Source organism: Halichoerus grypus, chromosome 3, assembly GCF_964656455.1.
Source record: "Halichoerus grypus chromosome 3, mHalGry1.hap1.1, whole genome shotgun sequence".
Taxonomy (NCBI): Eukaryota; Metazoa; Chordata; class Mammalia; order Carnivora; family Phocidae; genus Halichoerus; species Halichoerus grypus.
The window spans coordinates 4,432,955-4,447,324 of NC_135714.1; positions in this window are offsets into that span (position 1 = coordinate 4,432,955).

A 14,370-nucleotide genomic window follows, 5' to 3' on the forward strand; every position below is an offset into this window, starting at 1 on the left:
CCTGATGGTCAGAGCCCTTGCTGTACTGTGTGGCCTCAGGCCATCCAGTGACCTGTCTGGGCCTCGGTCTCCTCATCTGTGAAATGGGATCGTGACTGCAGTGCATACAGCACTGTGTCGGGATGGGAGGGTTAGCGGGCAGCAAGGCTGTGCTCCGAAGGGATCGCTAGGCTGCTTCCTGCTCTCCGGGCCCCCCCCCGGCCGTGGGGGGTGGGTTCCGTGGAGAGCCAGAGCAGGCAGCTCTCTTCATTCTTGCTCCTGGGCATCCTGGTGCCAGCCATGCTGGCTGCTGGCCCCCCCTTTAATGATCAGGTCTGTCCCCACACCCTGGTGTGACTCTGTCTGCCTGTACGCATTCATTTAGGCCCCATAAAACAGGGTGACAACGAGCCACGTCAGAGCTGAGCAGAGAAGGCATTCCAGGGGCCTCCCAATGCAAACAGACACCCAGGAGGGCGGTCTGGGGCTCTTGGGGGGCAGCTGGGCTGTGTCTGCTGGAAAAACCTGGCAGGGCCTGGGCCAACCCTCCTTAGAGAGTAGGTGAAGGAGGGAGACAGACAGAGACTGAGACAGAGAGGCAGAGGGAAGAGGACAGGGAGAGAAAGTGCTTGAAAGGACCAGAGACAGGGAGTCGGGAGGGTGGGAAGAAGAGAGGTCGTGAGGGCAGGTGGGCAGGGAGGGGGATCTTCTGAGGGGCAGCCTGGGCAGAACAGCTCAGATGTGGGGAAAGTGCACAGGAGCCAGGGTGGGCCCCGGAGGCGGTGTGTGGCCCACCTGGAAGGCCCCCTGCAGCCCACCCGCAGCTGCCTCCTCCCGTTCCCAGCCAGGGCCAATCCACGCACGCGGCCTCGTTCCCAGGCGAACACGAGTGCCTGGCGACAAAACTTCACGTACACACCAGCACACAGCACACTCACACACACGCACCATCACTGACCGACGCTCACAACTGCTCACGTTCCCGTGGGCTCCGGGCCAGGTGCACGCGTGGTCGGCACCACCCAGGGCCTCCAGCTGCAGGGGCGGCAAGGACAGACCCGGGACCTGCTTCCCCAGGCTGCCGGTGTCCTGGGCCCACAGAGTCCCCGGAAGTAACCGGTGGGGTCCTCGTGATGTGGGAAACAAAGGCAGAAGGAAATGTAGACCAAATTAAGTCCTTCTGACTTGCAACCCACTGACAAATACTTGAGGCAGGCAGAGTATAAAGTTCCTCCACGAAGCTCCCAACTGTCTTCATGTTAACGCCTCACGAGAGGGAAGAACAGCCTGAACTTGACAATGGCAAGGCCCCCAGTATCTTGCAGGTCCTCTTTAGCTTATGCAAGTTCTTTTGAAAACCTCCCTTTTTCCTTAGCCCCAGCTCCCACGTATCTGATCAGCCAGTCCTCCCAACCCTGGGGCAGCAGCTCTTTCTGCCCAGGGGTCCTGTCCCCTTGCACCAAAGACCTGTCAAGCATTCTTTCTTGGCCATCGACTCCGGACCCCATCAACCTCACCAACACCCAAAAACGACATCACTGGAGCCTCCGGGAAGTTCACTGGGACTCCACAGCCCTTCTTCAGAGCTACTTCTGCCCACCCTGCATTCATTCCACAACCCAGACGACAGCTGGGGCCCCTCACCTGGAGACCCCCTACGAGGGGTTTCTCTGTCCTGGGCCCACTATCCCGCTGCTCCTCATTGGTCCTCGTGGGACACTCAGCTTCTTATTCTCATTGCACACCTCAGATCCACTGCTAACCAGCAGTGTGAACACAGCAGAGCTTCGGGAATGGGGAGACGGGGACCCAGAAGGGAGCTTCACGGGTCAGCAGCACAGACATCTAGAAAGGAGCAGAACCATCACGCATGCAGAAGACATCCGGATGTGGACTGCCACCGTGGTGGGCAGCAGCTGGGGTTGGTGCCTGGCCCGCCTGCCTCTACCTTCCTCCAAGTCCAGGGCAGATCGGAAGGGCCGGGACCGCCCCCACCCCAGCAGCCCTCCACCAAGCAGGGCTCATTGGACAAGTGAGCTCTCTGCCTTCCGTTCTGACCCACCCACCTCTGCGGAGATGGATTCAGAGCAGTTATAAAACCCCCGGGAGCAGAACCAGCTCATGATGCCCAGTCAGGCCACGCCAAGACGGTCACAGGATACCTTAAGGTTGTCAATTTTTATAATCGTAAACCTTTTTCGTAACTTTACTTTTTAAATTGCAGTTTCTATTGAGATGTAACATAAAATCTCAATAGCATAAAACCTGTCATTTAAAAATATACAATCCAGGGGCACCTGGGTGGCTCAGTTGGTTAAGCGCCCGATTCTTAATTTCAGCTCAGGTCATGGTCTCAAGGTTGTGAGATCGAGCCTGGCGTCGAGCGCTACACACTGGGCGTGGAGTTGGCTTAGGATTAGCTCTCTCCCTCTCCCTTTGCCCCATCTCTAAAAAAAATTAAATAATAAAATGAAGTATACAATCCAGTGGCTTTTAGTACATTCACAATGTTCTGCAACTGATGTACTTTTTGAATAAAGGTGAGGTCCGGAGCTGATGGCCAAGTTCTTATGACATCTTTGGTGCAAAATGGCAGGTTTATTAAAGCACGGGGACAGGACCCCCGCGCAGAAAGAGCTGCTGCCCCAGGGTTGGGAGGGCTGGCTGATTAGATACTTGGGGGTAAGGAAAAAGGGAGGTTTTCAAAAGACTTTCATATGCTAATTATTATTATTTTTTAAAGATTTTATTTATTTGACAGAGAGAGACACAGCGAGAGAGGGAACACAAGCAGGGGGAGTGGGAGAGGGAGAAGCAGGCCTCCTACGGAGCAGGGAGCCCGATGCGGGGTTCGATCCCAGGACCCTGGGATCATGACCTGAGCCGAAGGCAGACGCTTAACAACTGAGCCACCCAGGCGCCCCTCATATGCTAAACTGTTGAAGAGGACCTAGGAGATACTGGGGGCCTTGCCATTGTCAAGTTCAGTTGTTTTTCCCTCTAGGGAAGAATTAACATGAAGACCTTGGGAGCTTCCTGAAGGAGCATTACACTCTACTGGCCTCAAGTATTTGTCAATGGGCTGCAGGTTAGAAGAACACTTAATTTTATCTACATTTCCTTCTGGAAGTCAGGTTATTGATAAGAGCGCTTTTTTCTTGTAAATCACAAAGACTTTTGTAAACGGAGGGAGACTCAGGTCCTGCAGGGCTGTGATCTAAGTTAACCATTTGTTTTTCCTTCCCTTAGCTTTAGGGCAGCCAGGAGTGCCTGAGGAAGGTCACATATATCCCATCTGGGAGGGAGGCGGGGGAGGGTTTTCGGGGTGTCAGCTTGTGCTTTCTCCCCAGCTTGCCTTATGCTCCCTCATCACAACCATCACCACTATCCATTTCTAGAACATTTGCATAAAGATACCTTGTATCCACCGGCAGTCACACCCATTCCCCCTGCTCCAGCCCCTGGCATCCCTCCAGCAACCACCCATCCACTTTCTGTTTCTATTGATTGGCCTATTTTGGACATTTTATATAAAAGGCATTATAGAACACGTGGCCTTTGTGTCTGCCTTCCTGCACTTAGCATCATGGGTTTGGATTCACCCGCGTTGTAGCGCACAGCAGGACTTCATTCCTTTTTATGACTGAATCATATTCCATTGGATGGATAGACCGCACTAGGGGTGCCTGGGCATTTGATGATGACTGTGGGTTGTTTCAAACAAACTTTCAAGATATGTGATTTAGAAAATAATTTTTTAATTTTATTATTTATTTATTTTTAAAAGTTTTATTTATTTTTGACAGAGAGAGACACAGCGAGAAAAGGAACACAAGCAGGGGCAGAGGGAGAGGGAGAAGCAGGCTTCCCGCTGAGCAGGGAGCCCGATGCAGGACTTGATCCCAGGACCCTGGGATCATGACCTGAGCTGAAGGCAGATGCTTAATGACTGAGCCACCCAGGCGCCCCATGGGTGAGTGATTTTCAACAAGGGCACCAAGGCCATTGAATGGGGAAAGGACAGTCTTCTTAACAAATGGTGCTGGAAAGACTGGACATCTACATGCAAAAGAATGAAGCCGGACACTAACTTCATACCATATGCAAAAGTTAACTCAAAATGGATCTAAATATAAGAGCTAAAACCATTAAACAAATAGAAGAAAACTCTGGGGAAAAGCTTCATGACGTTGGAATCAGCAGTGTGTCCTTGGGTAGGACACCAAGAGCACAGACAACAACACAACAAATTATAAACTGGACGTCGTTGAAACTAAAAACTTTTGGGCACCCGGGTGGCTCAGTTGGTTAGGCGTCTGCCTTTGGCTCAGGTCATGGTCCCCAGGGTCCTGGGATCGAACCCCACGTTGGGCAAGTCTGCTTTTCCCTCTCCCTCTGCTCCTCCACCCCACTTGTGCTCGCTATCTCTCTCAAATAAATAAATAAAATCCTAAAAAAAATCTTTAAAAAAAAAGAAACTAAAAATTTTTTTGTGTCAAAGGACACTATCAACAGAGAGAAAAGGCAACCTGTGGAATGGACAAAGACATTTGCAAATCATACATCTAATAAGAGATTAGTATCCAGTATATATAAAGAACCCCTACAACTAAACAACAACAAAAAACAGACAAGTGCATTAAAAATGGGCAAAGGACCTGTACTGGTATCGGTTGATCTGATCTTGGATCCCATCCCATCTGGTGTTGAGCACCCTGGCTTTCCTAGTGACTGATGTTTCTCCAAGGAGGAGGCAGCTGGCAGGGAAGGATGCCTGGACTTCTCCAGCAGGCTGAGAGTACCTTGCTTTCTGGGTGATGGGCTGGAAGCTTTGAAAGAAAAGTAAGAACCCAGAGAGTGCAGAGCAGGCTCCTCCCGCCTGCCTGCCCATGGCTTGGCCCAGTTCCAGCTCCAGGCTCTCCTGCGGGGCTCCCAGCCACCTGTCCCCCCCCCCCCTCCAGCTACAGGAATGGTTGAGTCACCCTGGCTGGGGCTGTCAGCCCTGGAATCTGAGCAGGCCTCAGTAGGGTGGCCACCTTGGCTGTCCCCAACTCAGTGCACCAACTCCCTGGGAGTCATCTCTGTGAGGAGCTGCTAAGACTAGATGGGGCCCTTGGCCCCCAAAGTCAGGGCAAAGAGAAGCAGCTCATGGGGGTGGGAGATACACGGGATCCTTTCTAAGGTCCCCTCCAGTCACCAGCATCTCAAGTTTAAGCAGAGGGGGGCATTTGTTGTTTGGGTTTCGTGTTAAACCACAGTGGTTTGGGAGGGTCAGTCCTAGGCGTGGTCCAGTGGAAGGTGCAGCAGCAGGAGATGTAGTGATGATGAAGAAACTAGCAAGACCCGTGATGACTGCAGCCTCACATCCCATCTGCATCTTGATTCTCTCGCCAGCTGTCCGCAGGGCACCCCCTCTGCAGAGAGGCCTCCCTGACCACCAGCTGAAACAGCACCCCTCCCCTGCCTCATTTTATCTGGGTTCCTGCCACGCCCCGCGCCCAGCAGCACACTCACCTCCTTGGGGTGGGTGTGGTGCTCACAGGCCGGGTCCGAGGACCCAGAGGGGTCCCACAGGACCAGCCAAGAGCGTCCCTGGCTGGACACAGGATGGAAATCAAACCTGAGCCAGCAGGAGGTGAAAGCAGAGCTTATTGAAGTCACAGAGAGAGATACAGATGAGCGTCTGGGAGACTCGGAACGGAAAGGAGTATGAGTCTCATCTCTGTCGGGGGCTGGGGGGTTTTACTGAGGACGGTGGTCCGGTGTACGCGCCCCCTCAGGCTACCGGGAACCAGTTAGAACAAAGGTGATAGCCCAGGTGTTATTCCTTGCAACCAGGGGGTCTTGGCGTTGAGATGTCTAGTGCCTGGTGGTCTGGAATATGCCTGTGATGGCTTCGTCCAGTCATTCTCACCTGGTCTTTCCTTAGAGGTTGTCTATTCTAGAGAAATCATTCACTCCTTGTCCCTTACAAGGAGGACATACGCTGTTTACATTATTAAAGCAGGACGACAGGACCCATGGGCAGAACGAGCTGGCTGATGGTGTACCCGGGCTTGGGGGAGGTAAGGACACAGGGAGGTGTCCAAAAGGACTTACATATGCTAAAAAGGACCCTCAGGATAAGGAAGGCCTGGCTATTATCAAGCTAAGGTTGTTTTTCCCTCTGGCAAAGCATTAACTTGAAGATAGTTGGGAGTTTCCTGGCGGAAGGTCACACAGATCCCACCCAGGAGTGTGTGCATGGGGGGGGAGGGGGCGGAGTTGTTGAGGTTGCTGGGTGTCAGGTTGTGCTTTGTCCTCAGCTTGCCTTCTGCTCCCTCATCAACTAGAACCTTAGGTCCATGCAAGCAGCGCTCTGCTCTGATCACTCCTCATTCCTCCTCCGACAGCAGCACCGAGCCCGTAGTAGTGCTTAAAAAATATCTAACTCATGAAAGAGGCATCCTGTGAAGTATGCTTACTTGTAACCATTTTCCAGAGAGGTGGTGCAACTTCTTCAAGAATGTACAGCCGGAAAGGGGCGGGGCTGGGATTTGCACCAGAAGGTGGGTCTTCCTGTTCAGTGAGTCGCCGAGCCCATAGCACAAGGTGGATGGTGTTGGCACGTGTTTGTCTCTGTGTGACCTGATGGGACATCCCAGGAGCAGGCAAGTTCTGTGGTGTCACTGTCCTCATCCTAGAGGGTGAGGGTCCCCTCTTTCTCCTGCTGGGGGTTCACTCCTTTTAGGTCCTGGTTGATGGGGCACCTCCTCTAGGAAGCCTTCCCTGACCTGCTCCCAGCCAACGGGTCTCTTTTCTTCTCTAGACAATCCTAGGCCCTTGTACAAACTCCTACTAAAGTGTGCATTGTGAGTACACAGGACAGACTTGGGGGCGGCTTTCCCAGGTGTGAATCCCGAGAGGCTATCAGAAGCCTGGACGTATCACTTCACCCCTCGGAGCTCCCTCTCTCACCTGGACAGTGGACGCACTAGGACCCACCTGCCTGGGCTGCCAGAACGCAGCACCACAGACCGGGTGGCTTGAACAAGACATCCATTGCCTCACATTCTAGAGACCAGAAGCCCAAGGTCAAGGTGTGCGCAGGGGTGGTTTCTCCGGAGGCCTGTCTCCTTCCTTGGCTTGCAGATGGTCCTCTTCTCCCTGGGTCCTCGCAAGGTTGCCCCTCTGTGCATGCTTGTGCCCTGATCTCTTCTTATAAGGACACTGATGAGGGAGCAGAAGGCAAGCTGGGGACAAAGCACAAGCTGACACCCCTGGAAACCCTCCCCCGCACCCCCTCCCAGGTGGGGTGTGTGAGCCATTCCTCCAGCACTCCTGGCTGCCCTAAGCTAAGGGAAGGAAAAGCAAATAGCTTAGAGAGATCACAGTCCTTCAACACCTGAGTCTCCCTCCGTTCACAAATGTCTTTGTGATTTACAAGAAAGAAGCGCGCTTATCAATAACCTGACTTCCAGCAGGGAATGTAGATAAAATTAAATGTCCTTCTAAGCTGCAGCCCACTGACAAATACTTGAGGCAGGCAGGGTATAAAGTTCCTCCAGGAAGCTCCCAACTGTCTGCATGGTGATGCCTCAGCAGAGAGAAGAACAGCCTGAACCTGACAATGGCAAGGCCTCTAGTATCTTGCAGGTCCTCTTTAGCCTATGCAAGTTCTTTTGAAAACCTCCCTTTTTCCTTAGCCCCAGCTCCCCAGTATCTGATCAGCCAGCCCTCCCAACCCTGGGGCAGCAGCTCTTTCTGCTCAGGGGTCCTGTCCCCCAGCTTTAATAAAACCACCATTTTGCACCAAAGACGTCTCAAGAATTCTTTCTTTCTTGGTCATCGGCCTCTGGACCTCACCTACGTTCCAAAACTACATCAGACACCAGCCAGATTAACTGAGGACCCAACCATATGATCTCACTTTAACTTGATTACCTATGGAAAGAGCCTATCTGCAAACACAGGCACATTCTGCAGGGTGGGGGCGGGTGGGTTAGGGCTTCAACGTAGGGATTTTGGAGACACACAGTTCAGCCCATAGCACTGCCTTTCATCTCCCACTCGAACTCCGGCTGGCGTAGCCTCTGACAAGGGCTGCCCAGCGTCGGCGTGCATACCTCCAGTGGCAGGCAGCTTCCTACCTCCCAAGGGGACAAATGGTGGCCACTGATTTGTGGCAGTGGCTGCCGTCCTTTGGAGCAGCCCCACATGGAGGCTGAAATCCCCTTGGCCCTCTAGAACGGAGAGGGCTGTTTCACCGTCTTGAGCAATTCAAAACAGGTTGGTTTCCGTCCTGAACAGCAGGAGAGCTTGCTTGTTTGGGAAGGCAAATTCAAAGGCAGATTCCTGCTGGTAGACTTATCTGTGTTTTGTTATCTGCCTTGAACAGAAGTGGCTTTGGAAGCCCCAGAGTGTGGACGCCTGGTTTGCCCAGATAAACGTCACGTTTGCACCCAAAGGAAGCTATAAATAGGCCACCAGGGAGGGGTGGGGGTGGCTTTAGGGGTGGCCACTATGAAACTGAAAATTATTTTCTTCCCACCCAAAGGAGCTGGATTGTTGCTGTGGGGTCCCATCCAGATGGTGAGAGGGGGCCACTGGGGACGTTCAGATCAAGTCTTAACTCAATTCAGTTTGGCTTTAAAAATCCATTCTCAAAAAATAAAAAAACAATAAAGATCCATTCCCAGAGCTCAGCAAAGAAAACAATTATTATTTTTGTACCCCAATTTCATCTATTTTTTTCTGAAAATTTTTTACATTCCAAGCATGATACATGTTTATTATAGACAGGATGAAAAAATGTAGCTGGATGTGAGGAAGAGGACAAACATTACCTTTAATCCCATCACCTAAAACAATGTTAAACATTTTGAGGCACCTCTCTCTCTCTCTCTCTCTCTCTCTCTCTCTCATCAATGGGATTATACTTCTTAAAAACAGATTACACTGTATCTCTTGCACCCACCAGAGGCGACACCTAAGAGTGGTGAATAAGACAGCCAAGGGCCAGTTGTCCCCTTGGAGCTCGAGTCCGGAGGGGAGACCGAAAAAACAGATAGATGAATTTTCAGGCCGTTTCCAATTTCCCTGTTACAAACAGGACTACAGTGAACTCTGGTTCTGTGGATAGCCTGAACGCATACATGTCGATTGCCTAGGATGACTTTTTTTTTTTAAGATTTTATTTATTTATTTGAGACAGAGAGAGAGAGAGAGCACAAGCAGGGGGAGCAGACTCCCCACTGAGCAGGGAGCCTGATGCTGGGCTACATCCCAGGACCCTGAGATCTCGACCTGAGCCGAAGGCAGACGCTTAACAGCTGAGCCACCCAGGCATCCCTGGATCACTTTCTAAAAGTGGGATTTATGACACAGGGTTTCTACCAATATAAGCAAACTGTAATGATCGTCTCATGCATATTTGTATTAGCATGTCGATTCCTTCTGCCTGCGTTAGACCTATAGATTCTCTGGACTCACGGGCATTTTGCAGCTTTCCCGTCTGGGTGAATCTCTCGTCCCTCTCCCTAGCCAGTTTACATACCCCGAGGAACAGAGTGTTCATTCCCTCCTCCCGCAGCTCATTCCATCTCTGGGTGGCCCTGCCCAATATTGAAATGATATTGGTCTTCCTGGGCTTCCACCACTGGCCCTGGTTCTCGAAACTGTGCAGAACAAATCACGTAGGCCCTCCTGAGCTTGGGGCCAGCTCCACATCCTCTTGGAGGGCTGACCTTGCACAGGCTGGGCACACAGCTCCCACCCCAGCTGCATGGCAGTTCCTTCCCTGGGACTCCACCCAGGGATTACCTCACCTCCCCCAGGGAGCCTTCCCAGACTACCCCTCCCTGAGCAGCAGGTGGTCCAGCTCTTCTGCACTCCTGCTCCCATCCCCCCCTCCCTGGAAGCTTGCGTTTCTTTCACTGGGCAGCTTCAGCTCCATCTCTGCCCCCACTGGGCGCTGGATAAAAACCTGTCATATAAATGAATGGAGGCCAGGACTCTAGCACCTGTTAGCACCTGTATCTCGGGCAAACTCTGTGACTGTGGGCGCACTGCCCCGAGCTGTACCGTGGACACGAAATCAGCTATGCACGTGCCCAGCCCCTGAGAAGGGGCTGTTCCAGCTGAGACCCCAAGGAGGAGGATCCTCATGCGAAGGGGGCAGGCAGCAGAATTCCAGGCCCAGGGAATGGTAGGTACAAAGATCTTGAGATGGGACAAAGCCAGGGTGACGCCAAAATTGATCAGAAGGCATGTGAAGAGCCCTAGTTTCTTCGTTCAGTCACTACTCACTGAGCCAGGGTGTATGCCGGCCCCAGCACACGCCCTCCAAGGGCTGAGAGGTGAGTGGGGAAGATCGGGTGATCGCAGACATACCCCTCAGCCGAGGATTCCTGCTTGTGGACCCTGACCTCGGGAATTCTGTGATTGACCCATTGACCCACGGTTTCCCGGACTCGCAGGCTGATTTCTTAATACAGTGGTTGGTGTGTTCATTCATTCATCTAACAAGTCTTGATTATGGCCTTCTGTGACCCAGGCACGGTGCTGGGCTCTGGGGAACGGGCATGACCGAGACACACAGCAACTTGACCCCCGAAGGATACGCTCTAGAGGGATCGACAAGTGCTACCTACATGGGGAAAATCACACAGAGCCACGGGACAGAGCGGAGCTGCGGGCGGCGGCAGACTCCGGCCCAAGGAGGAACCAGTCAAGCTCAGGCCTGAAGGAGAGGCAGGGGGCAACCCCGTGAGGATCAGAGGAACAGCCTGCGCGAAGGCCCAGCACCCGAGTGGGCTTGGCGGGTTCGGGGATGCGAGGGAAGCCCGCTCTCCGGGGAGATGAGCGGCGGCCCCGCCTGCCCGCTGGACATGTGTTTTGTCCACCACAAATCACCCCCTAATGTGAACGCGCTGCCAACGAAGACGTGCCCCGTCTCCGGCCACACACAGTGCGGGCGTCTTCCTGAAAACCGGCAGAGGCAGCCTCCCCCGGCTGGTCCAGCCTCTCCCTCCTCTGGCGGGAGAACAGAGCCACGTTGTGAGCTCTGCCCGGGACGCCGTGGGCAAACAGAAGGGCAGGCAGGCTGGGCGCTCAGAAGCGCTCATTGAGCCCCCGCGCCCGGCCAAGAGTTCAGCCAGGAAGAAACAGGTCTTTATGAGGGGAAGGCCCAGCACGGCCTGAAACAGAGGACAAGCCAGGCCATCCATCTGCAGCCTTTGTGCGGCTGGGCCGGGAGGGTGGCGGGGCTGGACACAGAGCCACAAGCGCGCACAGAACCAGGGAGTCTCCCTTCACGGTCTGCGGGCAGCTTGTCTTACTGGGAGGGATTCACACACGGAGACACACATCTGCCTTTCTTGTACTTCCCTCCCCCGGGACAGAAAAAAATGTTTTTAATTCCCACATGAAGCGTGCTGGTCCAGGAATAATGCCACGTGAGTCCCTGTAGCCCTCGACACCTGAATTCAAGAGCTCCTCTGGGATTCCATGAAGTGGGTGTCCCTGGTCCCCAACCCCATTCTGCAGACAAAGAAACTGAGAGCCGGAGAGTCTCAGGAACTTGGCCAGGTTCATCGCTGTAACTAATGGAACAGGGATGGAACCAGGTCTGCCCCAGCCCCAGGCCTGTGCATTTCACCATCATGGTGTGTGTCATTCCAGGGTGTATCCAGAAAATTGACCTGGTCAGGACACGCAGGGTGAGCTCGCTTTGGGAACCGGCCAAGCTTACTTACAGCAAATGTTGGGGAAATCAGCCCCAAAGTACCCCCTGCCAATGCAGGGGTGCAGGGAGACTCTTCAGGTGGGGACATTTCTTTCATGGGGTCAGGGCCTCGGGGAGCTGGGTCAGTCTCTTGATGGGCAGGAAAAATAGCAGAGACCCAGAGAAAGGGAAGGAGCATAGGTGGAATGGAGGGAGGGAGGCTCAGGGGCCTGCTGAACCTCTCAGTTCCCCCCCCCCACCCCCGGCAGACCCACCTGCCTGGGGAAGGGGGATCCTGCTCACTGCTCACCTGCCTCCAACCAGAACCCTCCCACCCATGCGCCCCAGCGTGGGCCCCAGAGGGTCTCAATCAAATCTGCCCCACCTTTCCCCTCCTTTAGCTTTCCTGGGGACAGATTCCAAGGCCACAGGACCTGCCCCGTCTCTGCCCTCACCTCCTGCCTCACCTGACTTTGGACTTGGCAGGCGAACAGAGCTCCGCAAGCACACTGGGTTCATGGCTCTGGGCCCGAGCCCCTGCGGTTACTCTGCTGGAATGCCTTCCCCCCACTGTTCGTCTGGCAGGTTCTCTCCCCTCCTCCAAGGCTCCAAGGCCTCCAGCCCCTGGCGATTCCCTGCCCAGCGCTTGTCACAGCAGGATTGATGACTCCTCTGTCCCTCTCCCAGTCGCTTCCTTCTCAAGGGTAGGGTGGCGGGTCCCATTATTCTGGGCTATGGAGCAGACTACCTGGAGACTTCCTGAAACAAGGATTTGTTAACACAGATGCTGTGGGTGGGGAATTAGGGCTCCTCTCTGCCCCACATTGTCTGGGGCCTCAGCAGGAATCCTCTGGAGGTTCATTCATGACGGGCAGTTCATACTGGCTGTTCCTTGGGGGGCCTCCCCACGTGGTCCTTCCATGTCCACTCATTTGGGCTTTCTCACAGCATGGCAGCCGGCTTCCCCCAGAGTGAGCATCCCCAGAGATGCAGGTGCAAGGGAGGTGCAGGGGAGACCCGAGGGGAGGGACTGCTTGGTGGGAGGAGTGCACGTAGGACTGCGGTTTATTTCAGAAGATTCAGCCGCCGCCCAGCGCAGCGACACGGAGCCCGGTGTAGGACCAGCCCCCAGCAGCCGCTCAGGCTTACCTTGCTCCGGGGAAGTGACCCGAGGCAAGATGTCCAGAACACAAGGCCTGAGAACATGCATTGACTTCTGGGAATCGGGGCGGCGGGGGGGGGCGGGGTGACAGGTCCTGCCTCTCCTGGGACATGTGGGCAGACTCTTGAACCTTGGCAGGTCCGGCACAGAGTGGGATCAATGCACATGTGTGTCGACACGCCCTGTCATCTGGGTGACCCCCTATCGGTGATGCCTTTAAAGATCTCTGGGGGGCGCCTGGGTGGCTCAGTTGGTTAAGCAACTGCCTTCGGCTCAGGTCATGATCCTGGAGTCCCGGGATCGAGTCCCACATCGGGCTCCCTGCTCAGCGAGGAGCCTGCTTCTCCCTCTGACCCTCCCCCCTCTCATGTACTCTCTCTCATTTTCGCTCTCTCAAATAAATAAATAAATCTTTAAAAAAAAAAAAAAAAAACATTAAAGATCTCTGGGGTCACCGGTGGCAGCTTGCTATAGACTGGGCCTGCCACTTGCTGAGCGCCCCGGGGTGTCTGGATGGAACTTCACTCTGAGTGAAGTTACTCAGGGAAGCCATCCAAGGACTCCCGGGGCCCCCAAGATGAAGGCCACCGTCTTTGAAGTGGCTTCGGGGGTCCCTCCAGCTCGCTGTCTTCCCCTAGCCTCAGCGAGTCAAGGCCCCAGAAGTTCCTGCTACCCGAAGTCCACCATCCACAGAGCAGGATGCCCACGCTCTGCAGGCCTGTGCGGGTCGGACCCTCGGCCCAGCTGCACGTTCTTGCTCCCATCTCCTGCTTAGCCTCTTTTTTCTTTGAATATGTAAAATTTCGTATGCTAAACTGTATTTTCACTAATTTGACAATGATGACTCCCCTGTATTATGTGCTCTCTGTCCCTGTTTCTGTGTGTTTGCACATGCTGTTTCCTCTGCCTGGAGGGCCCTTCCCCTCCCATTTCCCTCTGGAAAACTTTGACTCACCCTGCAATGTTTAGTTCAGCTATCACCTCCTCCAGGGAGCCATCCTGGACTACCCACCCCTACCCTGGACCTCACATAGAATGCCCAGGTTTCTTCTTGTGACCACCTAAGATGACTCTTTAGCACTCTCTCCCCCCCGTCCCTTGAGGTCAGGGCCTGGGTCTTATTCACTGCCCAGGGCCCAGTACATGTGACACCCCAAACAGTGTTTATGGAATGAATGAGTGAAGGATGCATTTGAAATGAGGCCATCTGGGGAGCCAGCCACTCTGGTCCAGCTCCCCTCTCTACCACTTCCAGGCTGTGTGATCTTGGGTAGTTTTCTTGACTTCTCTGGGCCCCTCATCTCAAAGGCTGGGTGAGTCTGAAAGCTATGTGTGTCTGTCCATCAAACAGTGAGTATTTCTTTGTGGCTGTTCTCACGAGATTCGGAGACTGGGAGAAACATAAGAACGTAGGGCATACATTGGGTGCCCTGGGACGAAGAGCCAGGGTGGAGGGGGAGCCATGCGCAAGGGGGGGGCATGGCCTTGAGCCGGTCTCCTCCCTGTGCCTGGCCTTGGTTTTCTC